Below are 22349 nucleotides of genomic sequence, written 5' to 3' on the forward strand. Positions count from 1 at the left end.
GGTCACGCAGTTCACGTGCAGTGCGAGCAGGTTGGTATTCAGCTATGAACTGTCTCTAGAAAACATCATATAGGTTGATTGGCGAATCCATAGAGTGCTGTGTGCACAACGACCATATGATAAATAAAATTAGAAGGAAGGTCAGCATTGGCCGTAATTTTGATGATTTATGAACAGCAAAATCGATTTTCGATCACATAATGATCACCTTCAGTGCTTCAGTGTAAAAATTATAGCTCGTAGGCACTGGTGTCTAGTTATTAGCAGTAACAGGAGCTGTGAAATTACCACAAAAACTATGCTATAGATATTGCATAAGATCAGTGTTAATTGCGGCAGGGGAGGGGTAGGACCGTAACAAGTAGTCAATCACGCTTCTCAAACCACTTTAATACACTTTAGACCTCTGCCTTGTTTGGCATACACTACTGGCCATTAAAATTGCTACACCACGAAGACGGCGTGCTACAGGCGCGACATTTAACCGACAGGAAGAAGGTGCTGTGATATGCAAATGATTAGCTTTTCAGAGCATTCACACAAGGTTGGCGCCGGTGGCGACACCTACAACGTGCTGACATGAGCAAAGTTTCCAACCGATTTCTCATACAGAAACAGGAGTTGACCAGCGTTGCCTGGTGAAACGTTGTTGTGATGCCTCGTGTAAGGAGGAGAAATGTGTACCATCACGTTTCCAACTTTGATTAAGGTCGGATTGTAGCCTATTGCGATTGTGGTTTATCGTATCACGACATTGCTGCTCGCGTTGGTCGAGATCCAATGACTGTTAGCAGAATATGAAATCGGTGGGTTCAGGAGGGTAATACGGAACGCCGTGCTGGATCCCAACGGCCTCGTGTCACTAGCAGTCGAGATGACAGGCATCTTATCCGCATAGCTGTAACGGATCGTGCAGCCACGTCTCGATCCCTGAGTCAACAGATGGGGACGTTTGCAAGACAACAACCATCTGGACGGACAATTCGACGACGTTTGAAGCAGCATGGACTCTCAGCTCGGAGACCATGGCTGCGGTTACCCTTGACGCTGCATCACAGAGAGGAGCTCCTGCGATGGTGTACTCAATGACGAACCTGGGTGCACGAATTGCAAAACGTCATTTTTTCGGATGAATCCAGGTTCTGTTTACAGCATCTGATGGTCGCATCCGTGTTTGGCGACATCGCGGTGAACGCACATTGGAAGCGTGTATTCGTCATCGCCGTAGTGGCCTATCACCCGGCGTGATGGTACGGGGTGCCATTGGTTACACGTCTCGGTCACCTCTTGTTCACATTGACGGCAGTTTGAACAGTGGACGTTACATTTCAGATGTGTTACGACCCGTGGCTCTACCCTTCATTCTATCCCTGCGAAACCCTACATTTCAGCAGGATAATGCACGACCGCATATTGCAGGTCCTGTACGGGCCTTTCTGGATACAGAAAATGTTCGACTGCTGCCCTGGCCAGCACATTCTCCTGATCTCTCACCAATTTAAAACGTCTGGTCAATGGTGGCCGGGCAACTGGCTCGTCACAATACGCCAGTCACTACTCTTGACGAACTGTGGTATCGTGTTGAAGTTGCATGGGCAGCTGTACCTGAACACCCCATCCAAGCTCTGTGTGACTCAATGCCCAGGCGTATCAAGGCCGTTATTACGGCCAGAGGTGGTTGTTCTGGGTACTGATTTCTCATGAACTATGCACCCAAATTGCGTGAAAATGTAGTCACATGTCAGTTCTAGTATAATGTATTTGCCCAACGAATACCAGTTTATCATTTGCATTTCTTCTTGGTGTAGCAATTTTAATGGCCAGTAGTGTATAATGCTGAAAACTGCGTTGTATGAGGGTTAAGACGTCAACTCGGGATGCAAGTGGTGTCCACTACTCTTTAGGTGCTCGCCCGGCTTGCTGCGTGGTTCAACGCGCTGCTTCCCGAGCGTGGAGGCGTGCCGGTCACCGGCACGGGTCCGCCCGGCGGACTAGTGCCGAGGTCCGGTGTGCCGGCCAGCCTGTGGATGGTTTTTAGGCGGTTTTCCATCTGCCTCAGCGAATGCGGGCTGGTTCCCCTTATTCCGCCTCAGTTACACTACGTCGGCAATTGCTGCGCAAACACTGTCTCCACATATGCGTACACAATAATTACTCTACCATGCAAACATGTGGGGTTACACTCGTCTGGTATGAGACGTTCCCGGGGGGGGGGGGGGGGGGAGGGGGCTCCACTGGGGGCCGAATCGCACAATAACCCTGGGTTCGGTGTGGGGCGGCGGTGGGGTGGGTGGACTGCTGTGGTCTGCTGTGGGGTTGTGAACCACTGAGGGCTACGGCGGGACGAAGCCTCCCCATCGTTTCTAAGTCCCAATTTCCATCCAATACAATACAGTACAATACTCTTTAGGTACTCATACCACTTTCCTGGTTACACTGAAATACTGCCATCAATAGGTCATGTTCGTTGTGCAGTGAAGGTATCGAGCTATCGTTTTTCTGGTGGAATGCATATCCAGACACCGCAATCGATGTGATGTAACAAGAAGCGTGAATTTTCTGAAGAGCAAATCTGGTCCAAACTGTACAGTATAGAGCAATTTTTAGATCAACGTGTAAAGAGGAGACGATTTTAATACAATTATTGGCTAAAATAAAAGGAAACTAATGTGCGATATTTAGTTTAGCCAACAAATTATTCCATGGTACCCACAGTGGCTATTATAGAAGGGTCAAAACTGAGACAGTGACATGACAGTTCGTCGTTTTTGTTAATTTCAGTGTCTGCGTTTTGCCAAAAATAATTACTGCGGCTACTATGGAATATGAAATGGTTACTTAGGCAAAAAATACGTCTGATTTGATCCATTATAGCTGGTCCTGAAAACAACAGGTCTGCTACCAGTCACGATTTTCTTTATTTTATTTTTCGTATGACGCGTTTCGGGGTATGATTACCAAACGCACTGGAAAATGGGAATAGTTTTCCGAAACGCGTCGTTCGAAAAACAAAATCAAGAAAATCGTGACTGCTAGCAGATGAGTTATTTATAAACAAACTAAAAAATACGTATTTCACATACAAAGCGGAAAATGTTATAACCGTAGAACAGTGGTAAGCTGTCATTTGATCCATAACCCCCCAGAAGTGGCTTAAAATCCACTACGTGGTTAATTTTTACGTTCATTTGTATATCATATACACTTGTGAATCCAAGTTTTTTCTCGAAACTCCAACACTTCTAGATTTCTGTTCTGAGCTGCATGTCTACCCGGAAGACCTGTTTCTAACGTTCCTTACATTTCCTGATTTACTTCGCTTATTTCTAAACACTGTAACCACGCCTTGAGCCGGTTATTGCTACTTTTCGTACCAATTTTAAGGAGGCGAAAGTTTTGCGTTCCTCACATATGCCGTTGGCCTTGTTTCATTTGCGCAGGTGACACTTGTTTGGCTCTTTTACTCGTCCGCTTCTACATCCGCTTCGTCGTTCCATTGGTTCTCTTGCTCCTGTCTCGGTCGTCATTGTTCCGCATTCCTGAGCTCATTTACCAGTTAGACAATGATCGCCTTTCTTTTCGGGTTCTGTTTGGCCATTCGACTGTAGCTGATCCACGTACATACTGGTGACTTATCTAGGATATTGTGAAAGGTAGGCATTGGCCATCTCTGCAAACAATCTTAGTTGTGAATAATTCGATCAACGACGTCCATACCACACTATTTAGTATTGCACAGAACAACAGTTTCTGGTTTCTTCTTCCCTTCTTCGAACACTGCTGCTTCAGGGTGTAGTGTGCTTAGAATAATGGCATTCTTATTTGTGTGTGTGTGTGTGTGTGTGTGTGTGTGTGTGTATGTGTGTCTGTGTGTGTTGGGGCTTATGGGCGCTCAACGTAAGGTCATCAGCGCCCTGACACACATTAAAGGGAACGAATGTGCACAGACCTAATAAAACTGAAACACACATGCAAAGAAAGCAGGAAAAGAAGGAAAATGCTACTTAAGAAAGTAGAACGTAAGGAAAGGGAAAACGTAGCAACAAGAATGCCACAGTAAATTGTCATTGGCTGGCCACTTACATAAAATATGGGCGAGCTTTTCACAGAATGAGCAATTTAAGATCCTCCCCCTAAAATCTTTGAAAAAACATTTGACATGGGACAGAACTTTAAAACTTTAACCACATTCGTCCGAGTGTTGCCTAAAAGAGATGGCAGGTCCGCTGGCAAGTCAGCCGCGGCCCGCTGGTCAGAAAATAAAACGCAGTCCAACAAAACGTGGCGCACAGTGACCTGGACGCCACAAGCACCACACATCGGAGGGTCCTCCCGCCAGAGTAGGAAGCCATGCGTCATAGGGCTCTTATTTTTCTTTCCTTGATATTCCATCAGGATGCAGTCTGGCTTATAAGTCTTTTTCAAGATGCTGACGGAACGTATGAATTGTTCTTCTGAGGAAGTTGAAGATTTCTCGGCCAATCTTGTTCATTGTTCCCACTAACGATGTTTTGTGCTTTTATTGGCAAACTGAAGGGATGTGAAGGTGTGTGTCGTCGCTTTACTGCTTCAGTTTGGGAATGGCTCCACCAGACAAAGAGCGATATACTTCCCCTGTAGGTAGTTGTCTGGTCGGCTTCGCTTCGTACTCTGGTACCCTGGTACTGCGATGCCACATGTGCAGCTATCCAGAACATGAGTCCGTAGGTTTGTTTGGCATTAACTAAGACAACATGCGCTTTGCTTTTCTGGGAACTAATTTCCAATCTTGCAGTTTTGAACATGGCTGTTACTCAGCAACCGTACACTAGTTTCAACATGCGATTATACAGCCAACTGGTTGTACATAACTGGTGGGTACATTGACCGAGATTTCGACGCCTACTAGGGCTATAATGGCTCTGAGCACTATGGGACTTAACATCTGAGGTCATCAGTCCCCTTGAATTTAGAACTACTTAAACCTAACTAACCTAAGGACATCACATACATCCATGTCCGAGGCAGGATTCGAACCTGCGACCGTAGCGGTCACGCGGTTCCAGACTGTAGCGCCTAGAACCGCTCGGCCATCCCGACCGGCGCCTACTAGGGGTGTCTTCATCTTAGCAATGTAATTTTACGATTTATCAATGTCATTCTGATGAAGACACCGGTAGTATGCGTCGAAACCTCGCTCAATGTATCAAGTATGTGCAACGGATTGGGTGCATATTCGTATGTCGAATTTCCCATCAACTGTAAAAGCGAGGGACAATCAAAAAGTTGTCGTTTGAGGGCGTTGCTGCAGCTCATATGTGCAAATCCAATGCGGGTATACAAGCACCGACATATAGGAAAGGGACTAGAGCGATACCCGTGTCTCTCGAAGTTGCGTGCGGTAATGTAGAAACGTGAACTATGGCGGCGTTCTTACCAAAGGTGTCCAAACAGAAGCAGCGTGCTGCACTCTTATCTTGGTCGCCGAAGGACTAAATCCGTTACACATCCGTGGGAGAATGAAGAACATTTATGGGGAAGCATGTCCGTCGAAAACAGCAGTTGTGAAATAGTGTGCCCACTTCCGCGCTGGTCGCGATTCGACACAAGATGCCAGTCGGTGTGGGAGGCCAGCCCCAACTGGGAGACTGAAGTGGGGGACACTCGAGTAACCGCCCAATGGCCCTGACAATCTATCACAATGCGAACATGACTCAAAGGTCCCTAAAAAAAGCAGCAGGCAGTTGCGAACTTCTTCACGCAGCAGGGCACGGTGTTTTACGAAACGGGTGTCTTCACCCCGGCGCGTCGCTGGGATGACTGCTCACGGCGATTTTGGTGATCGGCGTACCGATTCTGCACTGTACGGGCGTCGAAAGGAAACTGTTTGATCGCCCCTTACTTTTTCACCAGGACGGTAGCAGAGGAGGCAGTTTAGCACGAACTTGTTTCATATTTCAGAAAATAATGGCAACCTTGTCAGCAGGGATGCCTTGAGCTCGTCATTACTGATCATCCAAGGGGAGGAATCTGACAACTTCATTAAATCTGTACCCTGACAATTTATCGCTGATAAAATTAGACCTCCGAGAACGTGGCCAAAAATCAACCAAGGAAAGGTCAGTGCAAAATGCACCTCTGGCAGACGTCATAGCAATCACTGCCTTCAAATCCCCCATCTACAAGATACAAGTGGTGATTTTTATTTTATTCCGAGCATTTGATTCTGCGTGCTTTTTGTGATGAGAGGAGTAATACTCTAGGTAGCGGAAAATGCAGTGCATCCTGCTCTGTCCCTCACGACTTTCAGCGAAGCCCTTCTTCCATGCGACGGCATGTTGGCGTCATCTGCAGTGTAGCGCCAGCTGTTCCCGGCCACAGTTGTGGAAGGAACAGAGGTGGGGAGACACCTGCTGACGATGAATCCTATTCAGTCTTGCTATATTCATCGTCACTTCTACATCTACATTTATACACCGCAAGCCACCCAACGGTGTGTGGCGGAGGGCACTTCACGTGCCACTGTCATTACCTCCCTTTCCTGTTCCAGTCGCGTATGGTTCGCGGGAAGGACGACTGCCGGAAAGCCTCCGTGCGCGCTCTAATCTCTCTAATTTTACATTCGTCATCTCCTCGGGAGGTATAAGTAGGGGGAAGCAATATATTCGATACCTCATCCAGAAACGCACCCTCTCGAAACCTGGACAACAAGCTACACCGCGATGCAGAGCGCCTCTCTTGCAGAGTCTGCCACTTGAGTTTGTTAAACATCTCCGTAACGCTATCACGGTTACCAAATAACCCTGTGACGAAACGCGCCGCTCTTCTTTGGATCTTCTCTATCTCCTCCGTCAACCCGATCTGGTACGGATCCCACACTGATGAGCAATACTCACGTATAGGTCGAACGAGTGTTTTGTAAGCAATCTCCTTTGTTGATGGACTACATTTTCTAAGGACTCTCCCAATGAATCCCAAACTGGTACCCGCCTTACCAACAATTAATTTTATATGATCATTCCACTTCAAATCGTTCCGCACGCATACTCCCAGATATTTTACAGAAGTAACTGCTAGCAGTGTTTGTTCCGATATCATATAATCATACAATAAAGGATCCTTCTTTCTATTTATTCCCAATACATTACATTTGTCTATGTTAAGGGTCAGTTGTCACTCCCTGCACCAAGTGCCTATCCACTGCAGATCTTCCTGCATTTCGCTACAATTTTCTAATGCTGCAGCTTCTCTGTATACTACAGCATCATCCGCGAAAAGCCGCATGGAACTTCCGACACTATCTACTAGGTCATTTATATATATTGTGAAAAGCGATGGTCCCATAACACTCCCCTGTGGAACGCCAGAGGTTACTTTAACGTCTGTAGACGTCTCTCCATTGATAACAACATGCTGTGTTCTGTTTGCTAAAAACTCTTCAATCCAGCCACACAGCTGGTCTGATATTCCGTAGGCTCTTACTTTGTTTATCAGGCGACAGTGCGGAACTGTATCGAACACCTTCCGGAAGTCAAGGAAAATGGCATCTACCTGGGAGCCTGTATCTAATATTTTCTGAACAATTAAAGCGAGTTGGGTCTCACACGATCGCTGTTTCCGGAATCCATGTTGATTCCTACAGAGTAGATTCTGGGTTTCCAAAAACGACATGATACGCGAGCAAAAAACATCTTCTAAAATTCTACAACAGATCGAGGTCAGAGATATAGGTCTATAGCTTTGCGCATCTGCTCGACGACCATTCTTGAAGACTGGGACTACCTGTGCTCTTTTCCAATCATTTGGAACCTTCCGTTCCTCTAGAGACTTGCGGTACACGGCTGTTAGAAGGGGGGCAAGTTCTTTCGCGTACTCTGTGTAGAATCGAATTGGTATCGCGTGAGGTCCAGTGGACTTTCCTCTGTTGAGTGATTCCAGTTGCTTTTCTATTCCTTGTGTCGAGCAGAAAAAAAGTCACTTTCTTATTCAGTATCTGTTCCCCAGGATACATATGAGCCGTATGCGGCTAGTGTTCGTGCCGTTTATTACTTGAAGTCTTTGCGCTACTGTCGTCCCGTTACTTATTCGATTAACTGTCGTCACTAAGTTGCTGGCCTGCCTGCCCGTGAGTGGCAGCAGCAACGCTTATCGATAAGAGCACTGTCGTACTATCTTTGGAGCGACCGCCAGTATTTCCGGGTCGTCCTGTGTCGGGAGTTCAGTCGGGATGGAGCTCCAGTGAGGACTGCACAGCCAGTACTCGCCGACCGCTGTCGACACACGTGCACTGTCCGGTGGAAGGAGACCTGAGCGGGGACGACCGTTGGTTGGTCGTTCGGTCGGTCGCCTCGTCGGCCGACGTGTATTTGGTCTTCTGACCGCTTCTGGGCCGCTTCAATTGGTCATCTTGCGGGACTTGGGTCGGTTCCTTCCTTGTACAGAGATGTCGGGTGGCCAATGGGCCGGTGTTCCGTCTGCACGGTTGGGTCCGAAAAATGGTTCAAATGGCTCTGAGAACAATGGGACTCAACATCTTAGGTCATAAGTCCCGTAGAACTTAGAACTACTTAAACCTAACTAACCTAAGGACATCACACACACCCATGCCCGAGGCAGGATTCGAACCTGCGACCGTAGCAGTCCTGCGGTTCCGGACTGCAGCGCCAGAACCGCTAGACCACCGCGGCCGGCGGTTGGGTCCGAGCCAGTGTCTCCGCGTCATCATGTGTCTGAGTTGCGAACGGACATCAAGGGAGTCAGGAGGGAGCCATGACTTGGCCAACTGTTGCCGACACACATGACTTGACTGGGGACGACCGTTCGTTGGTCGTTCGGTCGGTCGCCTCGTCGGGCGACGTGTATTTGGTCTTCTGGGTCTTCTGACCCCTTCTGGGCCCCTTCAATTGGTCATCTTGCGGGTCTTGGGTCGGTTCCTTCCTTGTACAGAGATGTCGGGTGGCCAATGGGCCGGTGTTCCGTCTGCACAGTTGGGTCCGAGCCAGTGTCTCCGCGTCATCATGTGTCTGAGTTGCGAACGGACATCAAGGGAGTCAGGAGAGAGCCATGACTTGGCCAACCGTTGCCGACACACATGACTTGACTGGGGACGACCGTTGGTTGGTCGTTCGGTCGGTCGCCTCGTCGGGCGACGTGTATTTGGTCTTCTGGGTCTTCTGACCCCTCCTGGGCCCCTTCAATTGGTCATCTTGCGGGTCTTGGGTCGGTTCCTTCCTTGTACAGAGATGTCGGGTGGCCAATGGGCCGGTGTTCCGTCTGCACAGTTGGGTCCGAGCCAGTGTCTCCGCGTCATCATGTGTCTGAGTTGTGAACGGACATCAAGGGAGTCAGGAGGGAGCCATGACTTGGCCAACCGTTGCCGACACACATGACTTGACTGGGGACGACCGTTGGTTGGTCGTTCGGTCGGTCGCCTCGTCGGGCGACGTGTATTTGGTCTTCTGGGTCTTCTGACCCCTCCTGGACCCCTTCAATTGGTCATCTTGCGGGTCTTGGGTCGGTTCCTTCCTTGTACAGAGATGTCGGGTGGCCAATGGGCCGGTGTTCCGTCTGCACAGTTGGGTCCGAGCCAGTGTCTCCGCGTCATCATGTGTCTGAGTTGCGAACGGACATCAAGGGAGTCAGGAGAGAGCCATGACTTGGCCAACCGTTGCCGACACACATGACTTGACTGGGGACGACCGTTGGTTGGTCGTTCGGTCGGTCGCCTCGTCGGGCGACGTGTATTTGGTCTTCTGGGTCTTCTGACCCCTCCTGGGCCCCTTCAATTGGTCATCTTGCGGGACTTGGGTCGGTTCCTTCCTTGTACAGAGATGTCGGGTGGCCAATGGGCCAGTGTTCCGTCTGCACGGTTGGGTCCGAGCCAGTGTCTCCGCGTCATCATGTGTCTGAGTTGTGAACGGACATCAAGGGAGTCAGGAGGGAGCCATGACTTGGCCAACCGTTGCCGACACACACGACTTGACTGGGGACGACCGTTGGTTGGTCGTTCTGTCGGTCGCCTCGTCGGGCGACGTGTATTTGGTCTTCTGACCCCTTCTGGGCCCCTTCAATTGGTCATCTTGCGAGACTTGGGTCGGTTCCTTCCTTGTACAGAGATGTCGGGTGGCCAATGGGCTGGTGTTCCGTCTGCACGGTTGGGTCCGAGCCAGTGTCTCCGCGTCATCATGTGTCTGAGTTGCGAACGGACATCAAGGGAGTCAGGATGGAGCCATGACTTGGCCAACCGTTGCCGACACACATGACTTGACTGGGGAAGACCTTGGTTGGTCGTTCGGTCGGTCGCCTCGTCGGGCGACGTGTATTTGGTCTTCTGACCGCTTCCGGGTCCTCTGTGTGTGTCGACTTCTGATGCGTCTTTGTTGTTGTTCCACAGTGAACGTTTTAGTGTTGTTCGAGTTGTTTGTGGAAGTTGCTGTCAGGACCTCAGTGGTTCACCCTCCCGACTCCCTTGATGTTCGCAACTCGGACACACGACGACCCGGACACGCTGGTTCAGACCAACACCGACTCGAAGGAAGGCCTCGGCGCTTGTTCGTGACGTCACGTCAGCTAGGCACGGCGAACGCCAGGTCTGTTGCAGGCATACTCATAATGGTGGTGTCTCCCTCTCTGACACAGGAAAATGTGAAACTATTGGCGGTAGTTGACCGACACACATTGTTCTGAGAGATTTCTGCAATCAAGTAATTGTGCAATTCATTACACTTCTTAACAAACAGTGTACTCCTGAATTGAAATTTCCACCTGTTTTAAGGATTGACATACAAAAACAACTTCATGGTCCAGCAGCAACAGAATTCGTGCTTCTTTACCTTATTTGTAAATCTGAGGAAGTTACGTTTGTACTGGGTTGCTTTTACAAGAAACTGTCAACACATTGGTGCTCTTCTTTAGGTATCTTGGTTGACTATGGGGTGAGGAGCACTGAATGTTAATGAAATACCTTCCGATTGTACACGTTGGGGGAGGGGGTTGGGGACAGAAGAAGAGGCAAAAGAGAGATACTTGTTTTATCAAATAATTTTTATTTTATTTTATAAAGATTCTCCTTTCAGTTGCAACAGGGGAATATTTATCTTTTCTAATGTGCACGTTTAAAAAAGTTTAAGCTCAGCAGTATTTTCGATGTATGAAGCTATTTTGTTTCCTGTTTAGAATTCCTTTCGTTGAAAACGACTGTAATCTAATGACTGGCAACAGTTGGACATTTACACATGTAAATTAGTTCACATTTCCAGTGACGATGTCAAACGAAAATAAATAAATAAATAAAAGAAACTAGTTCATTGTAAGGGGGTTGGGGTAAGTTTCGATAGCAAAATGGATCAAGTAAATATAGTTACTTGAAGGTAAAATTTCCGAAGCTTGCAATGGGGCAAAGCGTCTTCTCATATTGATCTACGATGATGATATTCATTTGTAGCTTTACGATAGTAAGAAAATCTTTCATCTAAATAAAACTGCAGAACCCAAAACAATACCAAACATTTTGTCCAAAAATAAGAGATGTATAGTGATAAGCACGCCCAGACGTTTCTGGCTGCAACAGACCTGGCGTTCGCCGTGAATAGCTGACGCGACGTCACCAACAAGCGCCGAGGCCTTCCTTCGAGTCGGTGTTGCTCAGACCCACCCACGCAGAGGTAATTCTTGCCCATCGGCGACGACATCTGTGCACGAGGAAGGGACCGACCCACGTCCTTATTTTCACCATGGCAGCAACACCAGCCACCGTTGCGAAATTGTTCCGCATGAAAAACAGCCCACAGTTGCACTGATTATATTTATACTAAATCTTGACCATGGTTTCAACTATAATAATGTAGCCTTCTTCAGGAGTCATAAGCTTTTAAATATGAAAAAGATCTTAGCCCAGCGGCTGCGTCACGACGAATCACGCCGGCTACTGTTCGACGGGGTACCAGACAGGATGAGGCAGTCACAGGTGAGGCAGTGCCAGCCAATATTCTAAGGCAGTGTGTTAATATTCGGTTACGTAGTTTTTATTACAAAGTTTGCTGTTTGAAGATATTTACGCGTGTTGCGCCGTTTGGTCGCACACTTAATGTACTGTGTAGGTTCTTAAAAAAGCTAACTTCATACCGCGCGGGATTAGCCGAGCGGTCTTGGGCGCTGCAGTCATGGACTGCGCGGCTGGTCCCGGCGGAGGTTCGAGTCCTCCCTCGGGCATGGGTGTGTGTGTGTTTGTCCTTAGGATAATTTAGGTTAAGTAGTGTGTAAGCTTAGGGACTGATGACCTTAGCAGTTAAGTCCCATAAGATTTCACACAGATTTGAACATTTTTTTGAGCTAACTTCGTGCGCAAATGGCCGAGTTCAGGCATACAAAGGTCACACATAAATATGGAAACATTACAAGAAATGCATGCTTGAACATAAATGCAGCTGCTAGCCAAACCTGCTGGTTGCGCGGTTGTGTTTGACCGCGAACGGCAACTGTGCAATGTTCGCAGTATGTTGCAGCGTGTCAGTCGCCATCAGGACACTGTTCTGTGTTGTTGTGAGTGCATTGTGTCGGACCTAAGTGAATTCGAAACTAGACATATTGTTGGTGTTAGCATGGTGGGTGCTGCCGTAACAAAGACAGCTGAAGTGTTTGTTGTTTGAAGAGGTCCCATGTAGTTGACTTATACCGCATACGGGGCAAACGGAGAAAACATCGAACGCAGGCGGAGTATGTCGAGCGATCGCGACAGACGGTGTTCGAGTATAATGACTTTTCTGGAGACTAGAAATCTACTCTGTAGGAATCAGCATGCGTTTCGAAAAAAGACGGTCATGTGAAACCCAGCTCGCGCTATTCGTCCACGAGACTCAGAGGGCCATAGACACGGGTTCACAGGTAGATGCCGTGTTTCTTGACTTCCGCAAGGCGCTCGATACAGTTCCCCACAGTCGTTTAATGAACAAAGTAAGAGCATATGGACTATCAGACCAATTGTGTGATTGGATTGAGGAGTTCCTAGATAACAGGACGCAACATGTCATTCTCAATGGAGAGAAGTCTTCCGTAGTGAGAGTGATTTCAGGTGTGCCGCAGGGGAGTGTCATAGGACCGTCGCTATTCACAATATACATAAATTACCTGGTGGATGACATCGGAAGTTCACTGAGGCTTTTTGCAGATGATGCTGTAGTGTATCGAGAGGTTGTAACAATGGAAAATTGTACTGAAATGCAGGAGGATCTGCAGCGAATTGACGCATGGTGCAGGGAATGGCAATTGAATCTCAATGTAGACAAGTGTAATGTGCTGCGAATACACAGAAAGATAGATCCTTTATCATTTAGCTACAAAATAGCAGGTCAGCAACTGGAAGCAGTTAATACCATAAATTATCTGGGAGTACGCATTAGGAGTGATTTAAAATGGAATGACCGTATAAAGTTGATCGTCGGTAAAGCAGAAGCCAGACTGAGATTCATTCGAAGAATCCTAAGGAAAAGCAATCCGAAAACAAAGGAAGTAGGTTACAGTACGCTTGTACGCCCACTGCTTTAATACTGCTCGCCGGTGTGGGAATCCGTATCAGATAGGGTTGATAGTAGAGGTAGAGAAGATCCAACGGAGAGCAGCGCGCTTCGTTACAGGATCATTTAGTAATCGCGAAAGCGTTAAGGAGATGATAGATAAACTCCAGTGGAAGACTTTGCAGGAGAGACACTCAGTAGCTCGGTACGGGCTTTTGTTGAAGTTTCGAGAACACCTTCACCGAGGAGTCAAGCAGTATATTGCTCCCTCCTACGTATATCTCGCGAAGAGACCATGATGATAAAATCAGAGAGATTAGAAACCACACAAAGGCATACCGACAATCCTTCTTTCCACGAACAATACGAGACTGGAATAGAAGGGAGAACCGATAGAGGTACTGAAGGTACTCTCCGCCACACACCGTCAGGTGGCTTGCGGAGTATGGATGTAGACGTAGATGTAGATGTAGACGGTCATTGAAAAGGGTTGTGACGAAAAAAAGAAGACAACAGCTGTTGATGATGATGTGATGTTTGGTTTGTGGGGCGCTCAACTGCGTGGTTATCAGCGCCCGTACAATCACCCAATCTTTGCTCAGTCCAATTTCGCCACGTTCCTGGATGATGATGAAATGATGAGGACAACACAAACACCCAGTCATCTCGAGGCAGGTGAAAATCCCTGACCCCGCCGGGAATCGAACCCGGGACCCCGTGCTCGGGAAGCGAGAACGCTACCGCGAGACCACGAGCGGCGGACAACAGCTGTTAAAGTCACTTCAGGAACCCTGTCAGCACCAAAACAGTACGAAAGGAGCTCCAGAATCTGGGAATTATAGGGCGAGGTGGAAATCCAAAACCACTCGTTATTGATGCAAATGACCGTGACAGGGAAACGCGGCGTCGAAGCCCTAAAATACGGACTGTGGACCAGTGGAAGATTGTGATTTTCTCGGATAAGTCTCGTTGCACTCTCTTTCCAACTTCTGACAACGATCACGTCCCAAGAGTGGGACATGGTGGGGGATCGGAGACGGTCTGGGGAGCCATATCCACGGTATCCAGTGAGCTCCATAGATATTCTGCAAGATCGTATTATTGCCCAGAATTACGTGACCATTTTGGCTGATCTGATCCTTTCGTACAATGCTTCCTCATCAGAGGTGATGCTGTGTTGCAAGATGGTAGGGACGCCCTTTCACACAGCTGGCATCGTCCAGGACTGAGTGAGCACACGGATGAATCGTCGCATATGCCCTGGCCACCATGTTATATGTCTACTTTCAAGAGAAGGGTCCGTGATCGCTGTCCACCATCATCGTTACTTGAACTTTCCACTGTTTGGCAGGAAGACTGGTGTAAATAAGCATCGGGACCATCCGACCGCCGTGTCATCCTCAACGAGGATGCGGTTAGGAGGGGCGTGTGGTCAGCACACCGCTCTCCCGGTCGTTACGTTGGTTTTCTTTGACCGGAGCCGCTACTATTCGGTCGAGTTGCTCCTCAATTGGCATCACGAGACTGAGTGCACCCCGAAAAATGGCAACAGCGCATGGCGGCCTGGATGGTCACCCATCCAAGTGGCGGCCACACCCGACAGCGCTTAACGTCGGTGATCTGACGGGAACCGGTGTATCCACTGCGGCAAGGCCGTTGCCAAGCCTGGTGTGGGATTCCCTTGAACACCATATACGACCTGTATTTATCCACTGAGAGACACCTGGAAGCTGTTTTGAATGCCAATGGTTTTCCTATACCGTCTTAGGCACGGCAGCGTGTTCTGTTTTATGTGTTTCCATACGTTTGTCCAGCCCCTGTATTTTCTTTCGATATTCACTTGACTATATTTAGTTAATTTTCATGTTTTTAGGTACCAGTTGGGTTCATATAAGAATTTTTGTAGGCATCAAAAGACGTTAGTGGCGCCACGTCAATTAAGACACTAGCTAAGTGCATCGCAGAGTAATTATTCAATCAAGTAGCGGTTCTGCACGGAAAATGATCACCTTACAAGTTACAAGTATCATAAAGGTTTGTATAAGACGTATGTTACACAGGTCGCATGCCGACCAAATGGAAATATGAAAACGAATTTTTGAACAATAGTTGGACAAATCAAAATAAAAATTAAAATAATTTTGAGCGCCATTTTGTTACTTTAAGTAAAGTGTTGAAGAAACAGCATTCGAAACACTCAATTAAAGCTGGTGACCATCCATGAAGAAGGCGCAGTAGAAATAGTAGTATTTCTATTGATTACTTTCTAAAGAGCAAAACAATAACTTTAGAACACTTACACATGCCTTATTCACCAAATGTACGTGAAAATACGTGTAAAGAATATTTGCAAAAGATCAGTCATTCTTCATCAGGAAATTGCGTACTCTACTAAGGAACTTTAACAAGTAAAATTACGAAAAATTTGAAGCACCATTTGTCCTAAAGTCTGCAGCATTAAACGCATGTTTATCACTGTGTGATGTCCATTTACACTGTCTAAATGAATCTGAGGCTATTCCAGTGAAGAGCTAGTGCATCTATTCATGAATGTTTCTTAGACCAACAGAGGCATAATTCTTCCCCACTAAGCACCTCCCCCCCTCCCCTCCTCTGATCCCCAAAACAAAACAACACATTGGACGCTGTACACTTATCTAAATAGAGACTGCTTTGCAAAATAAGAACATTTCGTACTCACGAAAAACTGTTTTCCACTCCATAAATTTCCTCTTTGTCCTCCCTTTCCTATCTTGACATAGAAAACCGTGCATTCATTTTTCACTCAAGTCAGCTGGGAATACAAACTTGGGTAACACAAATGCTACAGAAGTACAAGACAATCAAAAACTCCACTAAGATGCAAAGCACACTTCATCGATCCTAGAGTTTATCTTCTTCTTCACCACATTCGTACCTGTATTACATCTACATCTACATTCGCGCTGCTTTCCACTGCGTCCAATGGGAGATCAGACACAAACTAATGCATTTCGGCATTTTTCTATCTACTACATCTACATCCATTCTCCGCAAGCCACCTGACGGTGTGTGGCGGAAGGTACTTTGAGTACCTCTATCGGTTCTCCCTTCTATTCCAGTCTCTTATTGTTCGTGGAAAGAAAGATTGTTGGTATGCCTCTGTATGGGCTCTAATCTCTCTGATTTTATCCTCATGATCTCTTCGCGAGATATACGTAGGAGGGAGCAATATACTGTTGCCTCCTCGGTGAAGGTATGTTCTCGAAACTTCAACAAAAGCCCGTACCGAGCTACTGAGTGTCTCTCCTGTAAAGTCTTCCACTGGAGTTTATCTATCATCTCCGTAACGCTTTCGCGATTACTAAATGATCCTGTAACGAAGCGCGCTGCTCTCCGTTGGACCTTCTCTATCTCTTCTATCAACCCTATCTGGTACGGAGCCCACACCGGTGAGCAGTATTCAAGCAGTGGGTGAACAAGTGTACTGTAATGTACTTCCTTTGTTTTCGGATTGCATTTCCTTAGGATTCTTCCAATGAATCTCAGTCTGGCTTCTGCTTTACCGACGATTAATTTTATATGGTCATTCCATTTCTAATCACTACTAATTCCTACTCCCAGATAATTTATGAAATTAACTGCTTCCAGTTGATGACCTGCTATATTGTAGATAAATTATAAAAGGATCTTTCTTTCTATGTATTCGCAGCACATTACACTTGTCTACATTGAGAGCAGCAGTAAAACCACAATCTACATCTACATCTACATTTATACTCCGCAAGCCACCCAACGGTGTGTGGCGGAGGGCACTTTACGTGCCACTGTCATTACCTCCCTTTCCTGTTCCAGTCGCGTCTGGTTCGCGGGAAGAACGACTGTCTGAAAGCCTCCGTGCGCGCTCTAATCTCTCTAATTTTACATTCGTGATCTCCTCGGGAGGTATAAGTAGGGGGAAGTAATATATTCGATACCTCATCCAGAAACGCACCCTCTCGAAACCTGGCGAGCAAGCTACACCGGGATGCAGAGCGCCTCTCTTGCAGAGTCTGCCACTTGAGTTTGCTAAACATCTCCGTAACGCTATCACGGTTAGCAAATAACCCTGTGACGAAACGCGCCGCTCTTCTTTGGATCTTCTCTATCTCCTCCGTCAACCCGATCTGGTACGGATCCCACACTGATGAGCAATACTCAAGTATAGGTCGAACGAGTGTTTTGTAAGCCACCTCCTTTGTTGATGGACTACATTTTCTAAGGACTCTCACAATGAATCTCAACCTGGTACCCGCCTCACCAACAATAAACTTTATATGATCATTCCGCTTCAAATCGTTCCGCACGCATACTCCCAGATATTTTACAGAAGTAACTGCTACCAGTGTTTGTTCCGCTATCATATAATCATACAATAAAGGATCCTTCTTTCTATGTATTCGCAGTACATTACATTTGTCTATGTTAAGGGTCAGTTGCCACTCCCTGCACCAAGTGCCTATCCGCTGCAGATCTTCCTGCATTTCGCTACAATTTTCTAATGCTGCAACTTCTCTGTATACTACAGCATCATCCGCGAAAAGCCGCATGGAACTTCCGACACTATCTACTAGGTCATTTATATATATTGTGAAAAGCAATGGTCCCACAACACTCCCCTGTGGCACGCCAGAGGTTACTTTAACGTCTGTAGACATCTCTCCATTGATAACAACATGCTGTGATCCAATGCGGCCAAATCTCTCTTCAGATCTGGCGATGCACTGAAAACAGAGGAATATATGGGAAAAAAAGAGCTTAACATACGTACTGGCGGAATAGAATTCAATCTAAGCTAAGCGCTGTCAATACACGCTAAACAAATATCAGTATCAGAAATCAGGCATTCCTGAAATATATTTTGTAATTGCACCTTTGTCCTTAATAAATTCAAGTTGTGTCTCTCACCTTCGTTAAGGCTTTCGTGAAGTGAAAGTAAAGATCACGGATAGCGCATATTAATGATAAATGTGTCAGGCCTCTCTGTTGCTGTTAAAGGGCAATTTTGTTATGGGGAACCCTGGCGCAGCAGGCAATCATCTGTTACATTAAAACGATATACTGCCATCTCCTTCGTAGTTTTACACATGAAAGACGTAACTGAGATTTAAAAGGTAAGTTTAACGACTATCTATCGTTCCAGCTATTCTAGTTACCGGATAGTAGCTGGAGACGTAAATATTAGTTTCCCTTAGTCCGGAACCGCGCGACTGCTACGGTCGCAGGTTCGAATCCTGCCTCTGTCATGGATGTGTGTGATGTCCTCAGGTTAGTTAGGTTTAAGTAGTTTTAAGTTCTAGGGGACTTATGACCACAGATGTTAAGTCCCATTGTGCTCAGAGCCATTTGAACCATTAGTTTCCTCACTGGTTATGCTTCCGAGTAGATGAATAAAAATCAGATGGTTCAAATGGCTCTGAGCACTATGCGACTTAACTTCTGAGGTCATTAGTCGCCTAGAACTTAGAATTAATTAAACCTAACTAACCTAAGGACCTCACACACATCCATGACCGAGGCAGGATTCGAACCTGCGACCGTAGCGGTCGCTCGGCTCCGGACTGCAGCGCCTAGAACCGCTCGGCCACAGAGACCGGCAGTAGCTGAATAAATTACGGCGCAGGGGGGGGGGGGGAGGGAGAAAGGGGGGAAGCAGACATGTTCTTAGGCGATGCCTGATTTTCAACATTTTATCGATTGGGGGCCTCTCTGCACTGTAATCTCCGGCAGAGTTGCTGCGGCAAAACTACTGGCGCCCTACCGAGTGGACGCACAACGTCATCGACGTCTTTCTCAAGCCAGTTTTAGAGACTGCGTTATGCTGCGGTGTTGGCCGCCGAGGCCACGCGTAATGATCGTTATACCCGGCCTATTACGCTTTCGCGCATAATCTCCCTCCGATTTACATACGCCGGTGGCTGAACTTTAATGCCTTGCTGACATGTTGGGGAATGCTCACCAGGCACGCACGTTGCTTCAGGCGCGCCTCGGAAAAATGTCCTGTGCCCACTAGTGGACAGGCTGCGACCGAACAAACATCAGAGGCAACGCGGTTAAGAGTCGGCAGGTGTCCCTAGAAAAAAGTCGCGTAATTTACGGACACAAATGTAGAATGGGAAAGGAAGATAATCTAACGTAGCACGCATAAATAGTGGTTGTTATTGGCCACCAGAATCAGTCATGCCCGTCGAACACATAGGAGGCAGCCGGGGTGGCCGAGCGGTTCTAGGCGCCACAGTCTGGAACCGCGTGACTACTACGGTCGCAGGTTCGAATCCTGCCCCGATCATGGATGTGTGTGATGTCCTTAGCTTAGATAGATTTAACAAGTTGTAAGTTCTAAGGGACTGATGACCTCAGATGTTGAGTCCCATAGTGCTCAGAGCCATTTGAACCATTTCAACGCAATGGAGAGGCTGATCGAGTTAATGTTGTGTACAGCAGAAACGAACAGCCAGAAGTCGGTAAGTGAATGTCACACTTTTATTTACATTCGCGTTCAGAAGAAACAGAACAACTTGAACAACCAGAGACAGGACGTTCATATTCGCAGGAGATGTACATTAGTATGTTCTGCAGAACATTTCAGCCACCACGGTTCAGCGTGTGTCCTGTTGCCTAGAAGGCGCAGGATCCACCATGGCCCGTGATAACTTGTTACATACTTGATGGAATCGACGCATGTAAGGCGTGAATGGCGTCCTGTGGTATAGCTATTCATGCCGCATTCATTTTGTTACAAAGTTCATCTGTGGTGGTTGGCAATGGGTCACAGCACTGCATCCGTCGTGTCACCATACCCCACGCATTTCCGATTGGCGGTAAGTCTGGTGACCTGGTGGACCAGAGAAAAAGCCTGACAGCCTGTGACACGAAGAAGGCACGTGTTCGAGCAGCAGCACGTGGTCGTGCACTGTCGTGCTGAAAACTGGCGTGTGGGATGTCGTGCAGAAAGGGCATGGCTACAGGTCGCAGGGCGCCGTTCACGTGGGTCACACTTTCCACAGTACTCCGGTTGTACCCAATGTCACCCCACAACATCAGGCACTGTATGTCTTCTGCGAATGCTGTCACTGTGATGCCTCTCCCCCTGTGTGCAGCGAACCAGTATGCGGCCATCATTTTCAAACAAACATCACCTGAATGATATTTTCACTCTGCAGCGGAGTGTGCGCTGATATGAAACTTCCTGGCAGATTAAAACTGTGTGCCGGACCGAGACTCGAACTCGGGACCTTTGCCTTCCGCGGGCAAGTGCTCTACCGACTGAGCTATCCAAGCACGACTCACGCCCCGTCCTCGGAAAAGGTCCCGAATTCGAGTCTCGGTCCGGTACACAGTTTTAATCTGCCAGGAAGTTTCAAACATCACCTGGATTGGCCCGGAAACACTATCTGATGCCATTCCTGTCCCCAGTGACGTCGTTTCATACACCATTGCCGTCTAGCATGTTTCTGCACATCCATCAAAGGTACGTAGAGAAGTGGGCAACGCAGACGTAACCCATGCCGTAGTAAAGGGAGACGGACTGTCACCGCTGATAGTGTACCATGTGTTAACCCGTTCCACTGTAGTGCCAGAACCGAGGGGAACGCATCTCTGTCCTGCAATGCCATTCGGATGAGGTTTTGATCTTCTCGGGAGGGGGGGGGGATACCAGGACAACTACAAAACATCCAGCAGTATCCATTCGAAAGGATCTCAAGTGGAATAATGGCATATAGTTGTAAGAACAGCAGATGCCGATTCACTGAGAAAAGAACTATACTGGAGTATTTCCCGTGAGCCTACGACCATTTCCAGGAAGATTCAATAGAAGAGCTCAATAAGATCCAGAGAAGGGCAGCTCGTTTCGATTGCGCTTCGCTTGAGTGGTTGGTCTGTTCAGTAAGAGGGAGAAGGTGACGGAGTGCTCATGGAGAACAAGAGAAGCTTTTGGCTTAGCGGAAAGCGTACGTTACAAAATCTGTCAGGTAATATGCACTACAGGCCATTAAAATTGCTACACCACGAAGATGACGTGCTACAGACGTGAAATTTAACCGACAAGAAGGAGATGCAGTGATACGCAAATGATTAGCTTTTCAGAGCATTCACACAAGGTTGGCGCCGATGGCGACACCTACAACGTGCTGACATGAGGAAAGTTTCCGACCGATTTCTCATACACAAACAGCAGTTGAGCGGCGTTGCCTGGTGAAACGTTGTTGTGATGCCTCGTGTAAGGAGGAGAAATGCGTACCATCACGTTTCCGACTTTGACAAAGGTCGGATTGTAGCCTATCGCGATTGCGGTCTATCGTATCGCGCCATTGCTGCTCGCGTTGTTCGAGATCCAATGACTGTTAGCAGAATATTGAATCGGTGAGTTCAGGAGGGTAGTACGGAACGCCGTGCTGGATCCCAACGTCCTCGTATCACCAGCAGTCGAGATGACAGGCATCTTATCCGCATGGCTGTAACGGATCGTGAAGCCATGTCTCGATCCCTGAGTCAACAGATGGGGACGTTTACAAGACAACAACCATCTGCACGAACAGTTCGACGACGTTTGCAGCAGCATGGACTATCAGCTCGGAGACCGTGGCTGCGGTTACCCTTGACGCTGCGTCACAGACAGGAGCGCCTGCGATGGTGTACTCAACGACGAACTTGGATGCACGAATGGCAAAACATGTTTTCGGAGGGAATCCAGGTTCTGTTTACAATATCATGATGGTCGCATCCTTGTTTGGTGACATCGCGGTGAACGCACATTGGAAGCGTGTATTCGTCACCGTCATACTGGCGTATCAACGGGGAGTTGGTATGGGGTGCCAATTGCTTACACGTCTCGGTCAC

General features: G+C 47.5%; 1 non-coding gene across 1 annotated transcript; it reads right to left on the minus strand.

Annotated features, from left to right (window-relative positions):
- Nucleotides 1-20715: 20715 nt before the first annotated feature.
- On the minus strand, nucleotides 20716-20790 carry Trnap-cgg (transfer RNA proline (anticodon CGG)). The gene has a single exon. It is a non-coding gene; the product is annotated as a tRNA-Pro (tRNA).
- Nucleotides 20791-22349: the final 1559 nt, after the last annotated feature.

The sequence above is a fragment of the Schistocerca cancellata genome, chromosome 3, assembly GCF_023864275.1.
Source record: "Schistocerca cancellata isolate TAMUIC-IGC-003103 chromosome 3, iqSchCanc2.1, whole genome shotgun sequence".
Classification (NCBI taxonomy): Eukaryota; Metazoa; Arthropoda; class Insecta; order Orthoptera; family Acrididae; genus Schistocerca; species Schistocerca cancellata.